Here is an 18578-nt window from a genome sequence, read left to right on the forward strand (position 1 = left end):
ACTATCTTTAGCATATAAATTTAATACTTCATATATTTAATATGTCATAATTATAAATCATTCTTATAGCTATTTATATTTAATCATCTTGAAATTGAATTTGTATATATTAAAGAATGTTCTTAGAAAATAAAATTTTTTCATTTGAATAACTAATAGTATAGTAACTAGTTATAGAAATAAAATTGTATACAGTTAAAGTGTATTGTAAAGCAGATTTGCCATAATACAATATTATATTAATAATATAAAAATATTAACTTTGATCAATCCAAGCCAATAATGGCTATTAGGTAGATGCAATTTCCTAATAAAATATTATAGCGAATTTATTTCGATAGCTTATTTTGTACTTAACTTAGTAGCAATTTAACTAGTTACTAGTTACTTATAATAATTGTAGTTGTAATTACTATAAATAAAAATAAAATGATGTTAAATTTTTTTCTAAACAATAAGCAAACTTAACAACTACTTAAAAAAAAAAGGATTTATTTAATTAATAAAGGATTTGTTTAATTTCAGTAGAAAAATAGAATTTGAAATATTTTAAACGAATTATCTTATTAGCAACTTTGTTGTTAAGTCAATATACTAAATAATGGCACTTATTTAATTAAGATCAACATCATTCAAGAATTTAGTTGGTTAATTTAATTCTTAAATCTGTATCTTAATTGATTAAAAATTTTTACCTTTAAAAAGAAAACTATATTTTGAAAAATTATAACAATAAAATCCAAAATTATTGAAATAATTTATTTTTAGGTACCTTGGAAAATTTTCAAAATTATGTTAAAAATACTTCATTTATCAATTAATGATAATAAAAAGCATAATATAAAAATTCATAATAATAATATTTTTACTAGTTTTTTGGTTGCTTTGCAAAAAAATTTGTATCTTTTATTGTACGCCAATGATATCAGCGACTATGAAAAATTGCCACTAATGTCTGTGATTAAATTATATAGCATTTCCACTACTGACTGCCTGTGGTTTTATCTTTTTGTTGTTGTATCTTTACAAATGGCATTACAGAGCTTGGCAATTTTCATTTCCTGTAGCAATTGAAATTAGCTTTGATTATGTTTTTCGGTTTGACTAAAGTTAAAAATTAAATTTCAAAAAAAAAGTGAATAAAAAGTTTCAAGTGCGCAAATTATTGGTAATTTTCATTAAAATTGGATAAAAAATACTACATATAATACAATTATATAATAAAACTATATAATATAAGTTTATAAATATACACTTATGTACATTTTAATGATATGGCAGGCATCATTATATTCGGAACCACCTTCAACAATGACACAAAAACTCAAATCACTGTTATTTGACTTTTTTTTTTATTGTAGAGAGTGATGATGAGGTGGTTTGAAGTAGAGGAGGTATTTTAGGCCAATTAAAATGTCAAATAATATACGATTATAATTACGAGCTCAGCTTGAATGAAAAAAAAAAATTGGTCTATTGTGAGTATAAATTAGCGCTTTAAAGTTAAGTGCACAATTTTGAAAATGACAGCAATTAATGCCCTTCAAAAAAATTTTTTTTTTAAATTACTTAGGAAAATTAAGTTAATTATTAGCTCTGAGCAAATTAGGTTTTTTGTTTTGATTTTTTTAAACCTTTTTTTACAATTTTTTTAAGATATAATATAAATACGTTGTTTTTCGTTTTAAATTTGTTACAAATCACAACAATAATCAACTACTGTTTTGTTAGATAATGAAGTAATTAAGTTTTTAAATTAAAAAATTTTAAACCTTTAAGTTATAATTTGTTTATATAGAAAAAATTAATATTTAAAAAACTACAATCTCAAGTGTGGTACAGGTAGGTAAAATTTTCCTAAAAAAAAAAATTAAACGAGAACCAAGCGCTACTTTTTAGAATTATGTAGACTTAACGAAACGATAAGACATGGAACTACTACCATTCTATCATTACAAAAAATATTTTTAGAATCGTTTATTTTTTTTTTTTTATATTTTCTACATATATACACCTATCTATATCTGTATATCTATTTATATCTATACATCTATCTATATCTGCATATCTATCTATATCTATACATCTGTGTATATCAATATTTTGTGTAACAATCTATCAAACTTTTTAGTATCAAAATTAGTATGTTATTTTATATTAGATATTAGAATGACTATTGTCATTTTTTCCAACTCGTACCACTGTGAAAAGACATCAAGATTTTAAATATTTTGTACATTATATAAAGTAACAATATAATTTACAACATTTGAAGATGTGATCGATGCAGAACGAATGCCAATTTAAAAAAGTTTTCATTATTTTTACACTGTCGAAGCTATCTAAGTTATAGCTGACAAAATAATGAATCCACTGATCTTGGAAATGTTATACACCTTAAGATGTTAGTCCTTTATACTATAAGTAGTAGATACAAAAGAACATGAATACCAGAATCATAGATCACATGATAGTCATATTACTTTAAGAGATGACATTCACAGAAGATTTACAATAAAAGAAGCCTTCCCATAGGTTTTTAACATGAAAACTTAATTATAAATTAATAGGTAAGAACTAAAAATTATGACTTTCACTTAAAAGACAATGAAAGTAATAAATATTTTTGAAATATCTACTATGATGTGTGTGTATATTTTCATTGTCCAATTAGGAATAAAGTCATCTAGATACGAGATGAGCTGAGTATAATTTATGACTAAAGCACAAAGGATTATGTTTCGACTCGTTGGTATAATGAAAAAAATTTATTGAAGTAAATAAAATATGATGAAAAAAACTTAAGTTCTGATTTACAAAATACTACAAGATAAGATATATCGTTTATCTTAATATTATCAGAAACTAGATATGAATGAATGACGCGCAATGACGCACAAAATTTTGAATTTAGTTTATATCTTTCATATTTTAAAGAAAGTATAGATTCAGTTTTTTAAATTAATTAATTTTAAGTTAAATTTTAATTTTATGCCCAGATATTTTTAATTTTTTAAAACATGTGAAAAAAATGTGTGTTTCATATTATCTGCACATTTATAATATATTATTGTTAGACTTTTGAGACTATAATCTTAACTTCAATTTAAAGAGATAACGTGTTATTAAAAAAAAGCAATTAAAACATACTGAAAAATAGAAATACGAAATAATTAAGTAAAATATGATATAAAGAAGACGTATATATATATTTACATATTAAAAAACTAGCATTTGAATATCACTAAAATGTGTATGTAATGAGAATTTAAAACAGTGATATCACAAATAGAATAAGGTCAATCAAACTTACTTATTTCATTAGTAACATGACCCATTTCAAAATTTAGAAACACACCTATTTACCACTGCAAATATGTACTTTGCTGACTATTCCCACAGTGAAACTTTAACGTTTTTACGAAACTAACTCCAACACATTTTCCCCTAAGCGAGTCATAACTTTATTTATTCTTCCATTAAAGCAAAAAAAAAAATTAATAAATAAATAAAAAAGAACATTAAATCATCATCAATTAGTCATCAATATTTATTAATTTCTACGGATTTGTTTGTTTCACTATACATTTCTATATATGTAAACAAGTAAATATGAACCAAAAATGTGTAGGCCATTATTAAAGCAACACAAAGGTTAATTATGCATAAAGATAAAGTATCTTACCATTTATAAACACAATACCAATGCCTACGTTTCCACGTTTCCCTTCAAAGAATCTTGTAATATTTCTGTAATTATTAAAAGTCAAATAAACAAACAAAATTTTGTTTAAAATACATTACAGAGAACACAGAATATGGGAAAATTTCTGAAAGATTGAAAAACTGAAAGACCACAACAGATTGACAAGCGTCTGACAGTTATTGACATCACGGACTGATTGGTTAAGCCAAATATCGTATAATTCGGTTGCAATAGAGCGAGAAGCAAATTACTCGCTGCATTTAACATAACTCGTTAACTCAAAACGAATTAAAGAGCGAACACACCCAATGGAGCTATTTAGAAAGGGAGTTGTATGGCTAACAGACAGTTATGGCAACTTTCCTGACTTTCTAGACTTTCTCAAGAAAAACCGTAAATCATCGAGCAAAAGTGCAAGTAAAGATTTTCACATATATTGTACTCGGGTGTTGCGGGCTAGTAGTGTTGCTGAGCTTGTAAATAATCGTACTCGTTCTCGTAGTCATAGTCGTACTCGTACTCGAACTCGTAAATGACAACAAGAAAGAATAATTGATTTTGTTTATAGTTTGTGTTTATAGAAATGGGAAAATTATTTAGGTTGGTTAAATATTTTGATATTTACGTATAGAGCTATTAAAAATAGTTTAGCTGGAGTTGGTTTTGATGTTATTTGAAAATAATTTCAAAATTGTTTTTAAATTTACATTAGAAGTAACGAAGTGGAACTGAGTGTTGAAGTTTTAGAAAATTCTTCAAAATTTTGAGTTTAATTTAAAGACTTTTTAATTGCTGATTTTATACCGATATAATTGTATATATGTTAAAAGAAGCGTAAGCAATGGATCACTAATATTAATAATTCTACTTTTCTATTCTTTTTTAAACATGTTTTGTAACTTACCTCTTAAATCACTTTGTTCATATACAAACTGCTAATATTTTTTTAGTAATCCAATTATTTCTTTATAGAGTAAACTGAATTCAGATTTCGATATCCGTCCGATTGATTTTTACCGATATGTTAAAGAAAAATTAAGATTGATGTTTAAGATCTGCAATGGTAAAAATAAATGTTTAAGAATCAGGAACTATATGTTAATTACAAAAAAACGTGTTAAAAATAATTCAACAAACATTTACAATTTTTAACACTTGTATATATTATATGTTTATAAATCTTATAATGTATTTTACATGTGTAATAATATTGAACGATAATTTATCCTACATAAATATCTTAGATATCATAGATTGAGATAATAAAAACCAAACTATTTATATATAATTTATTATATCTTATATTATTATAAGGTAAGAAAAATGTTTATACACTTTTGCGATATAAATTGATTTGCGACATGAAATTAAGTTTTAAATTAAAAATCGGGATGGTGCCATCTGGAAATAATGCACTAGGAGAGTCAAAAACGAATCAACAGTTTCTGCTTGACTGTTAAAAAATGTTATGAAACATAGTATTTATTATATTATATATATATATAATGAAAATGAAAATGGTACTAAATAAAAAAGTTATTATAATTCAATTAGAATTTAAACAATATTAATAACTAATATATTAATGTAATATAAATAAAAAAAATGATTGTAGAAAGTTATAAATTCAAAAAACAAAAATTAAAATAATATTTAATTCATATTTAATTTGAATATAAATAAATGATTAAATTTTAAGAAAAATTGAAAACCTTTGTTTTAAAAAATATAACTAAGATATTGTTATAGTGCCAATTTTAAAACAATAATAACATTAATTAAATAAAACACTTCATAAACAAGATAGAAATTTTTAATTTAAAATTTATAAAATTTTAATTTAAAAATAAAATTTAAAAATTAATTATAATTAAAATATATCGAAACCAATAAAAATTCTTTGAATACAGTGTTATATATAAATTATGTATTATTATTTTTTACTAATTATTAAAAACTAACATTTAGATTTAGTAATAATAATTAAAATAGTTAAAATAAATTAATATTTAGAAACATTTTTTCAAAAAAATAATATACTCAAAATTATGTATAAATTTGTATTTAAAATTTATATTTTATGTGTATTGCATATATTAGAAATATTAGAAAATTATTTAAGAATAATTTTTAGAATTATATTTCAATATTTCAATTTTTATAATTATTGTTACTATTTTGTTTTCTGATTTGACAACACCGTCTCACTGACATATAGCAAAAAAAGTGTTTCGTTTATGGAATAAATTTATTGTTCACTCAATACAAAAACGATGATTCTGTAGTGTTATAGGCAAAGTTATAAAACCTCAAATATATTGTATAACAATAAAGACCATGTCATATATTTTTATAAAATTTTAAAACTATATTATACTATACCTTCGTTTGTTTCTAAAAGTTTTGCTAATTCTAATAAATTCAACTAATACAAAAATACATAAATTAATTATAATAATAATAGACCAAATAAGCAGTTACAATCTACAGAAATAGAAATATTTTTATCAAGTCTATTAATTCTAGTAACTATTGTGTGTAGCCTCGAAACACAGTTTAAGATAGAAATTAGCTCCCAAAACGTATAAATAAAATATTTACTTAAAAACAATTCTTTAAAAAATTTAAATCTTTTCTTTGAAAATCATAATAAGTATCTAAACATATTCGTTAGATACAAGTTTATTAAATAAACTAAACGATATCAGCACATATCAAATATAAAATATAAATAATAGCATTAATAATAAAAATTCAAAATTTAAACTGATTAAATATATTAATTTCTGACTCGTTTTTATTAGTTTCGTTTTTTTTTGTTGGATTTTAAATAAAGACCATTAAAGATACATTCGATGAAAACGTAATGTGGTAAAGAACGTAAAGGCTACGCAGTCCATAAAAACTACAAAAATTATAAAATATTCTAAGACTATAAAATAATGTAAGATTTCCACGTTTGTATTGAAGATAGAAGAGAGACACGTATTGGGCCAGTAAAACTACTTGAAACTAAAATGGGTTGAATGTCGTAAGAAAACATTTACTTGATTTTCTGATATTCTTTCAAGAGAATTATCGAATGGAAAAAATTATAAAAGAAAATACTTCAAGTAGGCCTCGTAATTTCTAACAACAACAACAACAACAACACCAACAACAACTGTAACTACGTCATTATTTATAATAACAAACTAGAAACTATTTAAGTTTAGAAGAAAAAAAATATAATAATAAAGGAAAAAAGTGTTTTCTACTCACTGAGGAGAAAAAAGTCAAATGAATGAATAAAAAATTAAATTAGAAAGAAAAATATGAGAAGAATGAAATGAAAAATAGTCTATCATAAAATAAATAAAAGAAAATATCAGAAAATTAGTATTTAAGTCAACTAAAGAAAAAAAAAACGAAATTATTATAGAAACATGTGTTGGCAGTCAATGTTTTCCGTCGTTTTCATTACAAATGAAAATAAGACACAAAAATGTATCTATGAAATACAATAACAAAAAAAAAAATAGAAAAATAAAAACACACAGCAGCACAACAATTTAAATTCATTGCAAGAAACATAAACATTTTTCAAGACATTATTTTATTATTTTTCTTTTAATATATTTTTTTTATATTGTTGTAGTTTCAGTCATTCTACTTGCTGCTCAGTGTTGTTATTTGTTGTTCAGTGTTTGCTGTTTGCGCCGAGTTTGCTGGAAATGGCATGATTTTATCGCATGAAAAACATATTTCAGATATGAAATAGATAATTTTTTAGCATTAAAATTGTATGTGAAGGCAAAAAACGCATGTATTTAAGAAATTTACTTTAATTAGAGTCTGCGAAAGGGCACTGAACAGGGCCAATTTGGAGCCGCTGTAGAGATTAAGGCGCACATTGCGTGCCTAGGAATTGTTCCGAGAACTGTAAAGAAATTATTTTGTAAAGTGATTAAAATTCAAAGAACGAAATCATTATTTGGAAGATTAACATATTTGCTTTCTTGGGTATTGACCTGTTGGGGTTTAGACAATGTTTGCTTTATAGCTGATTTAACAATATGTTTATTGTTTATTTTTTATCAGATTTATGTTAGCAGTAAGTTAGGGCCATAATTGGGCAATATTTATTTACGTGAAAGTATTGCCGAAAAATATTGCATAAATAAAAATTTAAATTAAATTTTTTTTAATATATAATTATTAGTTTATAAGGCTGATTAATATAAATAGGAAACAAATTAGTTAAAAATCTTGCAGAATTAAGTAGTAAGTCCTTTACTCAAAATATAAAAAAGATAGGTAGTTAGTTTTCACTATAACAAATGTATTTGCTAGTAGATGGTCTAATAGAATTACTAATTATCTCTAACTAAAGACATCACGTTGGTTAATCTAAGTGATGATCACAAAAATGTTTTGGAGCTAGCTCTAAAGTCAATGCAAAAGAATATTTTAATAAGAGAGAATGTATATTTCAATATCACACCATTACACAAGCCAAGTACCAACAAACAATCACTAAGACAAAACATTTAGGTGACAGTGGCGATCAAATATCGCTCTTTCTTGGTATCTTAGAACCATATTGTGTCTAGATTGATCTACATGTTCACTTGGCAAACGAATATTTCATTGACAGATAATGTATGTTTCAATATAATTCCACGCCATCGTACTAACCACGTGGCAACTAAGAATCACTGAGAGGCAAAGTTTGGTACTTTATTTCAACTATATGCCTTTTACACAGAAGCAGTTTGAAGTCAGCACTAACAATAGGAGAGTATAGATGTGCTTCCTAGTCCCTCTTTATTGATCAAGTTAGGTTAGGTTATAACAGCGATCCCTAGGATCCGCTTAAATCTATTAGGACATAATGTTACTGTTAAGAAACCAAAAATTTGGAAACCACTTTGATTGCTAAAGCCCAAAACGCATGCGTCTTGTTTGTTGACTGAATAAGAGCCGCAATATGAAAAATCAAAATCAAATAAAAAAAGTAAAAAAAATACATAAATAATAAATAACATTATAAATCAATAAATAGGTAGATAATAAAAAATATTATAAATAGAAAAATAAATAGATAATTAAATAATAATTAAATAATTAAATTATATGTATACTTGTACCTATACATTTTGTTATGTAAAAAAATTCCCTATATTTTTTTATATATTATGTATGACATTTTTTTTATCATATATCGCTGGTTTTCGATATTGGTATGACCAAGAGAAGAACCGGAACTGATTACCTTAATACAGTTTTCATAACTATAATACCAAAAATAGATTTGAGTTATTTTCATAAGGTAATAAAATATTAATTTTTAATTAAAAATGCATTTAGTATAAGTTTAAAAAAAAATAACTAAAAAAAATCAACCTTAAGGCAGAGACATGAGTTCTACTTGTTTCAACATAATTAACATGTAATTAAGCGGCAAACACAAGTGTTCTTAAAAATATTGTATGAGCAATTTTTCTAGTGAAGTTTTGCGGCGGCTTAAGTCGTTGTCTTGCAAAATGTTGCCACTTAAGCAAAATTCTTTTGTTTGGCGAATTGTGAAAAGTAAACAAAACAAACGAAAAAAAAATAAAAACAAAAATAACATAAAAATTATTATAAAAAACAAAAACTAGTGACAACAACAACATAACGAAAAAAGAGGCAAGCACGACGAAAAATTTTGTTAAAAAAGGTGAATATTGTTAATAAGAAAAATAAAAAAAAGTGTTTACACTTTATTGAATGGAGCAGAACAAAAGTGTGATTAACTGACAGAGAGCAAGACAAGCAAAAAGGCGGGAAGCCCAACAACAACAAATTTATTTAAAGAAATAATGTAATGAATCAGAAGATAAAGCATTAATATATTTATATATAAAAAACAATATTTAAACAAAAAAACAAAACAGTACTGATATTAAATAAATATAAGCAAATAAACAGAGCAGAAAACAAAGAAAATGTGTATAAAAGCTTTAGCGACACATGTTACAGATAAGGCAGTGTCTCCCAAACGGTGTGCTTCTTACTCAGAGAATTTCAGAAAGTCTTTCCTATATTTACTAAAATACACTTTGAAGATAGCGAAAATAATTTGCGAATAATAAAGTCTTATTACTATTAGTAATTTATTAACTAAATAACTTATGATTAAAAGAATTTGTTTTTGAAAACAATCGACTTCAATAACAGATCTATGATTCCGTATAAGAATTGCTCAATATAACACAAACAGCTTTGAACTTAGATTAGTTATTAATCAGATACATATTATTAATGTTTACCACTACTTAAACAGACGATCAAAAGATGTTGACATGGAATATAGATAATGTGTAAAATGCAGAGGGAAAGGTGTGAGTTTGAATCTAGTGCCAGTCATTTTTATAGTCAAAATTAATATAAAATGTAATAAATTATTATGACATACATCAAAAATACACAGCTACTATTTTCTTATTATAACTATATATATCTAGTATATAGATCCGACAGAGGACTTCACCAGTTATTGCCATAATCGCATACACATAATTAATTCAAAATGTAACTCAACTATACTATAAACTGTATTAAAAAATATAAAGCTAGTATATTAATCCAGCAGACGACTATTCCAATCATTGTCGTAATTTAGTAGTAAAAAATTATATAAAATGTGACACATAGTACAGAAAAAAAAATATATATAATCAAAAATTATTTAAACTTAATTAATTATTAAGTCGACAAAAAAATTATAAAATTTAGTTTAGTTATTTCAGATACTATTAATTTGTAATATGTTCATAATTTTTGTATTACTTATCTGCTAATTGTTTGGTATTTACTTTACTTTATAACTAATAGTCAATAAATCATTTCTTTACTACATTTGCTTTATATATTATAGATAAATAAAATATAGAATATTAAAAAAAATATTTTACATGAATATAAATTATGTAAGAATATGATGCAATAATATTCGAACTAAAATTTGCTGATTTAGTAATATTGTTCGTAATAAATTAAATAGTTCAAAATCAAATACAATTATAAATACCCTTATGATATAAGTACACAAATTTTTTTATTTTTTTTAACTAAAATTTTATTCAGAACTTATTTATTTACTTAAAAAATAACTAAGTTTTATAAGATATTAACTTTAACTGACTTTAATTACTTTAAGCTCGCTAAATATATTTTAATTTAGTTTAATTTAGTTTAATTTAGTTACAAAGAGGTCATTTTTGAACCCTGTAGCTTCCAAGAATAATTTAAGGCAGTCGACAATTAAATTGCTATCATAGTGCCAATATACATCATAAGCAATTTAATATTTTGGGAAACCCGCAAATTTTGAATACATAATGATCTTTATTTACAAAATTTTTTCTTGAATTAATTCACAATTTCATTATGTACTTTAAAACCATCTCCAGTAATTTCTTGAAACAAAAATAACACAAGTTTGTAAAACAATGGGTAAAATAAAATAAAAAATTTTCATATTTAATATTTTTATATTTATACATTATTTTAATACTTTCTATTTTATAATTATATAAATTACAACTAAATCTATTACAATTATTACTTCAATAAATAAAAATCATATGAATTTTTTTATAACTAATAAAAACTTACACATACAAAATTTTTATATTTATATATATATTTTAACACTTTTATTGGCAGTTTATTAAACAATAAATAATAATAAATAAATAACAATGACAAAAAATTAATATAATATTCTGCTTTGAGGATGAATTTACATAAATTTAGTAACTTTGGAAGAGTATTTTCTATTTATATTATTACAATTATGTAATATGGAAAAACTTAATATTAAATAATATTAATATTAAATAAAAGTTTTAATAAACTTAACAAAGAAATTTGATATTATATGTTTATTATTTTAAAATAACTATATAAAAAATTTCTATTACCATAAAGAGTATTAATTTCAAAACTTAAACCAAATAAAAGATAATTTTTATTTAATGTTTTTGTTTTAAAATTTTATTTATTTCTCTGTTATATTATATAAGATATATAAACCATATAAAAAACCTTATCACCTTATTTTATGCAAATTATACACTAAATTTATCCAAATATCGATTATTCGATACTTTATATGTCAAAAAATATTACAATTATTTTAGATAATAAAAATAATTATATAGAATAAATAAAAATTAAAAAATCAATATATATGTTTGTATATTTATATATGTTTGTATATATAGTCGTATATTAGACTTCCATTAGTGATCTATACAAACTGTATACGAGTCCGTATATGTCCAAATATCGATTATTCGATACTTTACATGTAAAAAGCTATTATATATTATTTAACATATTATAAAAGAAAAAGAAAAAAATAGAAAAAATTTTTCCAAATAGGAACGCAAAGTGATAAAATGTACGGGTTTTCTGTGCCAATAAAATCCCAAACTAAATTAAAATTTTATTAGCAAAAATATTAAAAACAACTGTAAAATATCGAATTTGTAAACAAAATGATTTACGATCGAAGAGAACGACGAGCAGTTGACAGTTGAACTGTCAAATTAGCAATCAGCAACGGCAAAGCAAATAACAATAAAAACATAAAAAAAAAAACAAATAAAGTTTAAAATTTTAAATAAAAACGTCAATGTGCGCGGTAAAAAGTTGATTGATAAAAAAACAAAAACTTACAAAAAAATGACGACAATTTTACAAAAAAAACGTAGAGAATTAAAAAATATTAGAAATAAAAAAAAATTGTCTACTTTTACGACTTTGGCCATAGAATACGCCGAAACTTAGTTGTTATTGTCTTTTGTAGGAAACGGAGTGCTGCCATAAATGCAAGTACATACGATTACGCCGCTCGGCCAGTCATACGTAATTTTCGTTTAACTGTAAAAATGCTATGCTATAAATAAGGTTAACGAGTTATCAAGAAAAGTGCGCAGAGAGCACGAAAGATAAAGAACCGCACTAGAACGAAAAGTACAAATTTATGTAGTCAAAGTGGGGAGAGAAGAGGAAACCAGAAGACCATTTTCCAAACTAGTTAAAAATTGAAGTGTTTTTTTCAACTCGACCTTGTTGAGTGTTAGAAATGCAATTGGTGGGAGGATTAAGAGATCAACAGAGAGGCATGTGGTAAGTGAACAAAATACTAAAAATACAGGAAATATGTTAACACATATCTGGAATTGTACAAAAACATATGTATATATATGTATATATTATATGTATATATGTGAGTATGTTTGGAACAATTGTAGTTTTTGCTATTTATAGGTGGAATAGATATGGAGCACAGTTGGTCGGGGATTGTTATAAGATATTTGGTTTTTTTGAAAAAAATTCAGCAGGGATTGAACATATGATAGTGTACAGAAATTCAAATAATATTAATTATATATGTAACAAATAATAATTGTTATTAATATTAAATTACTAATTTTATCATAATGTAATAAAATAAAAAATAAATATTGCTTAAATATCTTTTATTGTTTAGAAAATAAACATAATGTAATATATAAATAACCTATTTAACTATATTATATATTAAATAAGCTCTTCAACTCAATCATAGCTATTACCAAGATCAATACTAAAATAAATATTTTGCAAAAAAAATACAGTTTCTTTTTAAAACTGTCATATGAGAAGGTTAACATAAAAGATCTATTAGTCCCAAGGCTCCCGTTCAAATGAGAATCCAGTTCTCTATATTTTATTGATCTATCTATACATATATATCTATATAAAAAAATATTTAACATTAATACAAATGCAAAGAAAAAAATTTATATAATATTTATAAACAATATATTGTTTAAAATTCTAAATAAATATTTTCAAAATGAAATTTCAACAAAACCACTAAACGATTTTAAACTATTTTGCTAACTTGTTATTTTATAAGTAAAAATCTAATAACTAAAGAATTTTTTTTTGTTGGCAAAACTAGCAAATATTAGCGAGAACCATTGGCGAATCACTCCCGTTAGAAATGTGAAATAGTAAATTGAAAATAAATATTTTTTAGAAATGAAAAACATATAACGGACAAGAATTTTATGTCAAATCAATATTAATAAAACATTAAAACAAAAAGTTGATAAATAAAAAAAATTAATTACTAAAACACGCGGATTAAGATAGAATTTAAAAAAAATTGATCAATTTTGATCAGAAAAATGAAAAATAGAAATAGTTATTATGTTTAGAAAAGCATTTTTGAAACAATATCTTTCAAACAAATCACTCAAAGATCTGTATTTGAACATTTCCGGCGAATATTTGTTCATTTTAACTATAATATCTGAACGCAAACCTTTCAATGTACTGTCAAAAATGGAAGAGAATTGGTGGCCCTCACTATGCTGCAAATAAAAAAAGACCGAAGATAGAAAAAAAAGAAAGTAATACATAATTTCTTTAATATTTGCACTGTTTTGTACCATAAATAGCTCAGAGCCCTGTTCTATCTAACAGGAATAGAAATGAGATTATAATATATACACATAGTAGAAAAAGTCTACGGATATTCACAGAATTTTTCTTAAATTACGCATAACTTTTTTATTTTTTACTCAAATTCATTTTTATTTCCTGATTTATTTTAACCAAAGAAACAACAATAAAGTTCCAATATAAAAACTAAACAGTTATTCTTTAAAAAAAAAAATTGAGCACTATTATATGCAAAAGTAGCAATTTTTGAAGTAGAAAAAGTCTACGGATATTTCTTAATATTTACATTTACCGCTAATTTAAATTCGCTTGCAAGCATAAAAGTGTCATTAAATGATATTTAATTATTAGTTGACTTTCTAAAAAGTCTAAAAATTAATCATTTAATAATATTTTTTTATATAAGCAATAAATTTTTACAATATAAAATAAAAGACGTGAAATTAGTTTTAGTGAGCGACAAATAACTCTTAAATTTTAGAAAGATGACGTAAGCCAAAGAAAAATTGCTGAAGATATTGGTCGTCAATATTCATCTGTGCAGAGAATTACAAATAAATTCAAAGAGATCAGTACTTAAGTTTCTAAACCTCGCACTCGGCGCCCCTCAATTTTGTCAAATAGAGAAAGACGTAGCATAATCAACCAGGTGAAAGTAAATGCAAGAGTAACAGCCTTCAAACTAGCTGAACTAGCCGAAATACTTGAAAACAAAATATGTCCTAAAACTCTGCGGAAAATTTTGAAGAAATGCATGTATTATACCCTGATTGCAGGAAAGAAGCCATACGTATCCAGATATAATAGAATAAAATGATTAAGCTTTGCAAGAAAGCGTATAAATAAACCTATAAAGTTCTGAAAATGAGTTATTTTCTCCGATGAGAGTTAATTTTACATATTTTGAATCAAAGTTAGATAACTTGTAAGGAGAAAATTATGCACAACATATGGTAAACAGTAAACAGTAAAACGTGTTGGTGAAGGCGTAATGATTTAGGGGTGTATAGCAAGTAATGGTGCGGTCAGACTTGAATTTGTACAAGATACAATGGAGAAATATGGCTATCTAAATATTCTAAAAACAAATTTGAAAGAAAATGTCAGAATGTTAGGACCTGAGGCAACCTTTTTGTTTCAGCAGGACAACGACTCTAACTATACAACACCCATCGTACGGATTTGGATGCTGTACTATGCTCTCAAGCAACTTCAAACACTACCAGAATCACCAGTCCTTAGTCCTATAGAACATCTGTGGGTTTATTTGGAAAATAAGATTCGCTAGCATATTATTTTCCAGCAAGGATATACTATGTGTATCTAAATATTTATTATAAATTAAAAAACCAGGAATTTTATGATTTATAACGTTTTCGATTGACATTTTTAGATTTGCTCTTGTTCTATCTTTTTTGCTCGATTTTGTGACCCAATCGAAAATTTTTAGGGTAATTCCTAAATATAATTGTCAAATAGTATATAACAGGAGGTGTTAGTTTCCGAATAATTTTAATAATTTTATAACATCTACAGTGTTATAAATTTATCTTGAGTGCTGTATATTTTGCCTGACATTAACTAGTCCAAAATAAAAATTTCATTAAAAGTAAATCTTAGGTAAAAAAGTTACTTTATATTTATCAACAGAAAAGTACATTAGATTAATGTAAAGTACGCTATAAAATAAAAATTTTATTTTAAATATACCTATATTTAAATGAAAATATATATATGCAGAAAATCATAATAAAAATATATTTAAATCCCAATTTTCATAATAATAATTTAGAGCTAATTAAAGTTTTAAATATTTTTATTTAAAACTAATTATATTGTTATAGACTTATATGGATACAAACTGTAAAATCGCAAAAGTCACGACTTTCTATGAATTCATATATGTAAGGATAAAAATTACAACAAAACATTTCATAATAATTGTAAATTTGTGTCAGAAACCATTGAAAACAAAGTAAACATATATTTTATAAAATAATTAGAACATATGTATTATATATTAAAATAATGCGAGCAAAATTAATAATAGATGGTTTGTGAATTAATCATAACAATCCAATGAACCTATACGGATTGGAGTTTTGAAGAATAACGAACCTAACCCTTCTTTATATAAGCTGTCTAGCTGTAGTCTAGCAATATGAGTAGTACAATATATAATTTCTTTTTAATATTTAGTTTGCTTAAAGTCACATTTTGAAAAAGTAAACAAACGTTTTAAAAATAATTTAATAACTTAATAATTATTTTATTAATAATTTTTATAACAATAATAATTTTCAATTATTGCTTATTAATTAATTAATTAAATAATAATTAATATAAATTATTATTAAATAATTTAATAATGTTGTAAATAATTCGAACTATTAAATATACGACCTTAAGCCCAGCTAAATTAAATTTGGTTTCTTTTTTTTTATTTTATAAATATTGTATATTCCATTTTTATGTACAAAATTATTTTATATTAATTAATTATTTACTTATTATTAAATTATTTATCAATTAAGTACTTATTAATACTTAGTTCATTAATAAGGTATACTATAGTGAAAATTTATGTTATTCATGCTACGAATTCTATAATTTTTGTGTATATAACTATTTTATAAATTAGTTTCTTCACATGATTAGGACCTATTTTAATAAAGTATATAAATGAATAAACTTTACTACTACAAAAAATGTTTGAGTTTATTTTTAAGTTTAATAAAAAATCCAATATAATTTATATCCATAATTAATCACAGAAAAAACCTTAAATGGGTTTTTATAATGGGACTTTGGAATTACCATTTATGTTAGTCGTCTCCGAATCAAAACTGCTTACAAGTTTGAACACCAATTCTTTTTAGAATAATTTGTAATATTATTCAGATATATAAAAAAATTTAAAAAAAAATTTTTTTTCAATATTTCGTATTATTTTAAATATATTTCCGATCCAATAAAATTGATAATAATATTTATATAAATATTTTTCACAACTTATGTAAAAATAACACTACACTTTAAGGGCTTAGAATAATTTTTATATGTAAAAATTAAATTTAAATTTATTATATTAGAAAAGACTTATATATCTTTAATATTTTTTTCAACACTTCGTTTTTCAACAATTTTTTTTTGTATATAAATTTTAATTTAAGGCGCAGCAACTTTATAAACAAATGGAATTCTTTTTTCTTTCTTATTCAATATTTTTGTAATTGCTTCATACACATTCTCCCACTAATTTTATTACAACAAAAATAACAAAAAATAACATTTGTAATTTTAATTTGATTCAATTAAATTTTGTAATCTTCCATTAAAATTCGTTTTAAAATCGTATAAGAAAATAAACAATTAATTCGTTTGTTTATAGTTTGTTCGCGTTATTCACTTTGTATTCTCAAACAATCGTTTTCATTATTTGAAAATTTGCTTATCTGAAGCGACTTATTTTTACGTACGCGAAATGCAATTGCGTACGTTTTCCCGTAAGACAGATTTTTGTTGTCCGCCAGACCAACGAAAACCCGTAACATAACCACACTCGAAAGAAGTTCAAAACAGACTGAGCATATGAACTAAAATTGTACATTTCTTAAAAGCAGAGGAATTGTTGTTTTTGTTTTATTCTGTTTTTATGTTTTCTTCTTATAAGAGCGCTCTTTTCATTTGAGAGTGGAATTACACAAATATTACACAAAATTATGAATGATCTATTTTGACTTGGATTAATAAAAAATTTTAATGAGATATTTTAAAATATTAAATAAAAAATTATTTGTATTTTTGTTTTATTGATTTCTTACCTTATAATTAAAAAAATACGAAAATAATTTAGATAAATACAATTAATTCTAAGTATTTGGTTAAAAACACTGCAGTGTCTACAGGGCTTACAGCTTTAGTAACTCAAACAAGCAATTTTGTTGGACTCTCAAATCAAACACAATATCAATTTCTGATAAAATTATGTTGCAAATACATTTTTGTTTACAACAGTTAACAACACTAGTAATATAATACTGTTAAATATTATTAATTAGTTCATTTGATTTTAATTTTCATTAACTTTTTATTTAAAAAAATGGTATTTCTTTAAATTAAAAACTACAGTTAAATTCATAGCACCAAGTTGTGTCTTACTTTCATACAAGCTCGATTGATAACAAACCGCTTGCAACATTTTGGTTTGAAATGTGCTAACAACATTTTGCTTGCCAAACGAATACGCCGATCAAAACAAAATTGTTAAAAATTTATTGCCATGGAATTTCAGTGTTGTTTTTATTGTTGTTGCTTTTACACTGGCATTTTTTTGCTTATTGGGTAGAAAACCGAATGAATGAATGAATGAATTTGTTTTGTT

General features: G+C 23.8%; 1 long non-coding RNA gene across 1 annotated transcript in view; it reads right to left on the reverse strand.

The window, feature by feature from the left end:
- The window catches only part of LOC119678881, a 30540-nt gene extending 13458 nt beyond the window's left edge, over positions 1 to 17082 (reverse strand). The window contains exons 1-2 of the long non-coding RNA XR_005252371.1: positions 17012 to 17082; positions 4611 to 4761 (exon numbers count right to left, since the gene is read on the reverse strand). This is a non-coding gene — a long non-coding RNA (uncharacterized LOC119678881). The remainder of the gene's footprint in view (positions 1 to 4610; positions 4762 to 17011) is intronic.
- Positions 17083 to 18578: the final 1496 nt, after the last annotated feature.

Source organism: Teleopsis dalmanni, chromosome 2, assembly GCF_002237135.1.
Source record: "Teleopsis dalmanni isolate 2A chromosome 2, ASM223713v2, whole genome shotgun sequence".
Classification (NCBI taxonomy): Eukaryota; Metazoa; Arthropoda; class Insecta; order Diptera; family Diopsidae; genus Teleopsis; species Teleopsis dalmanni.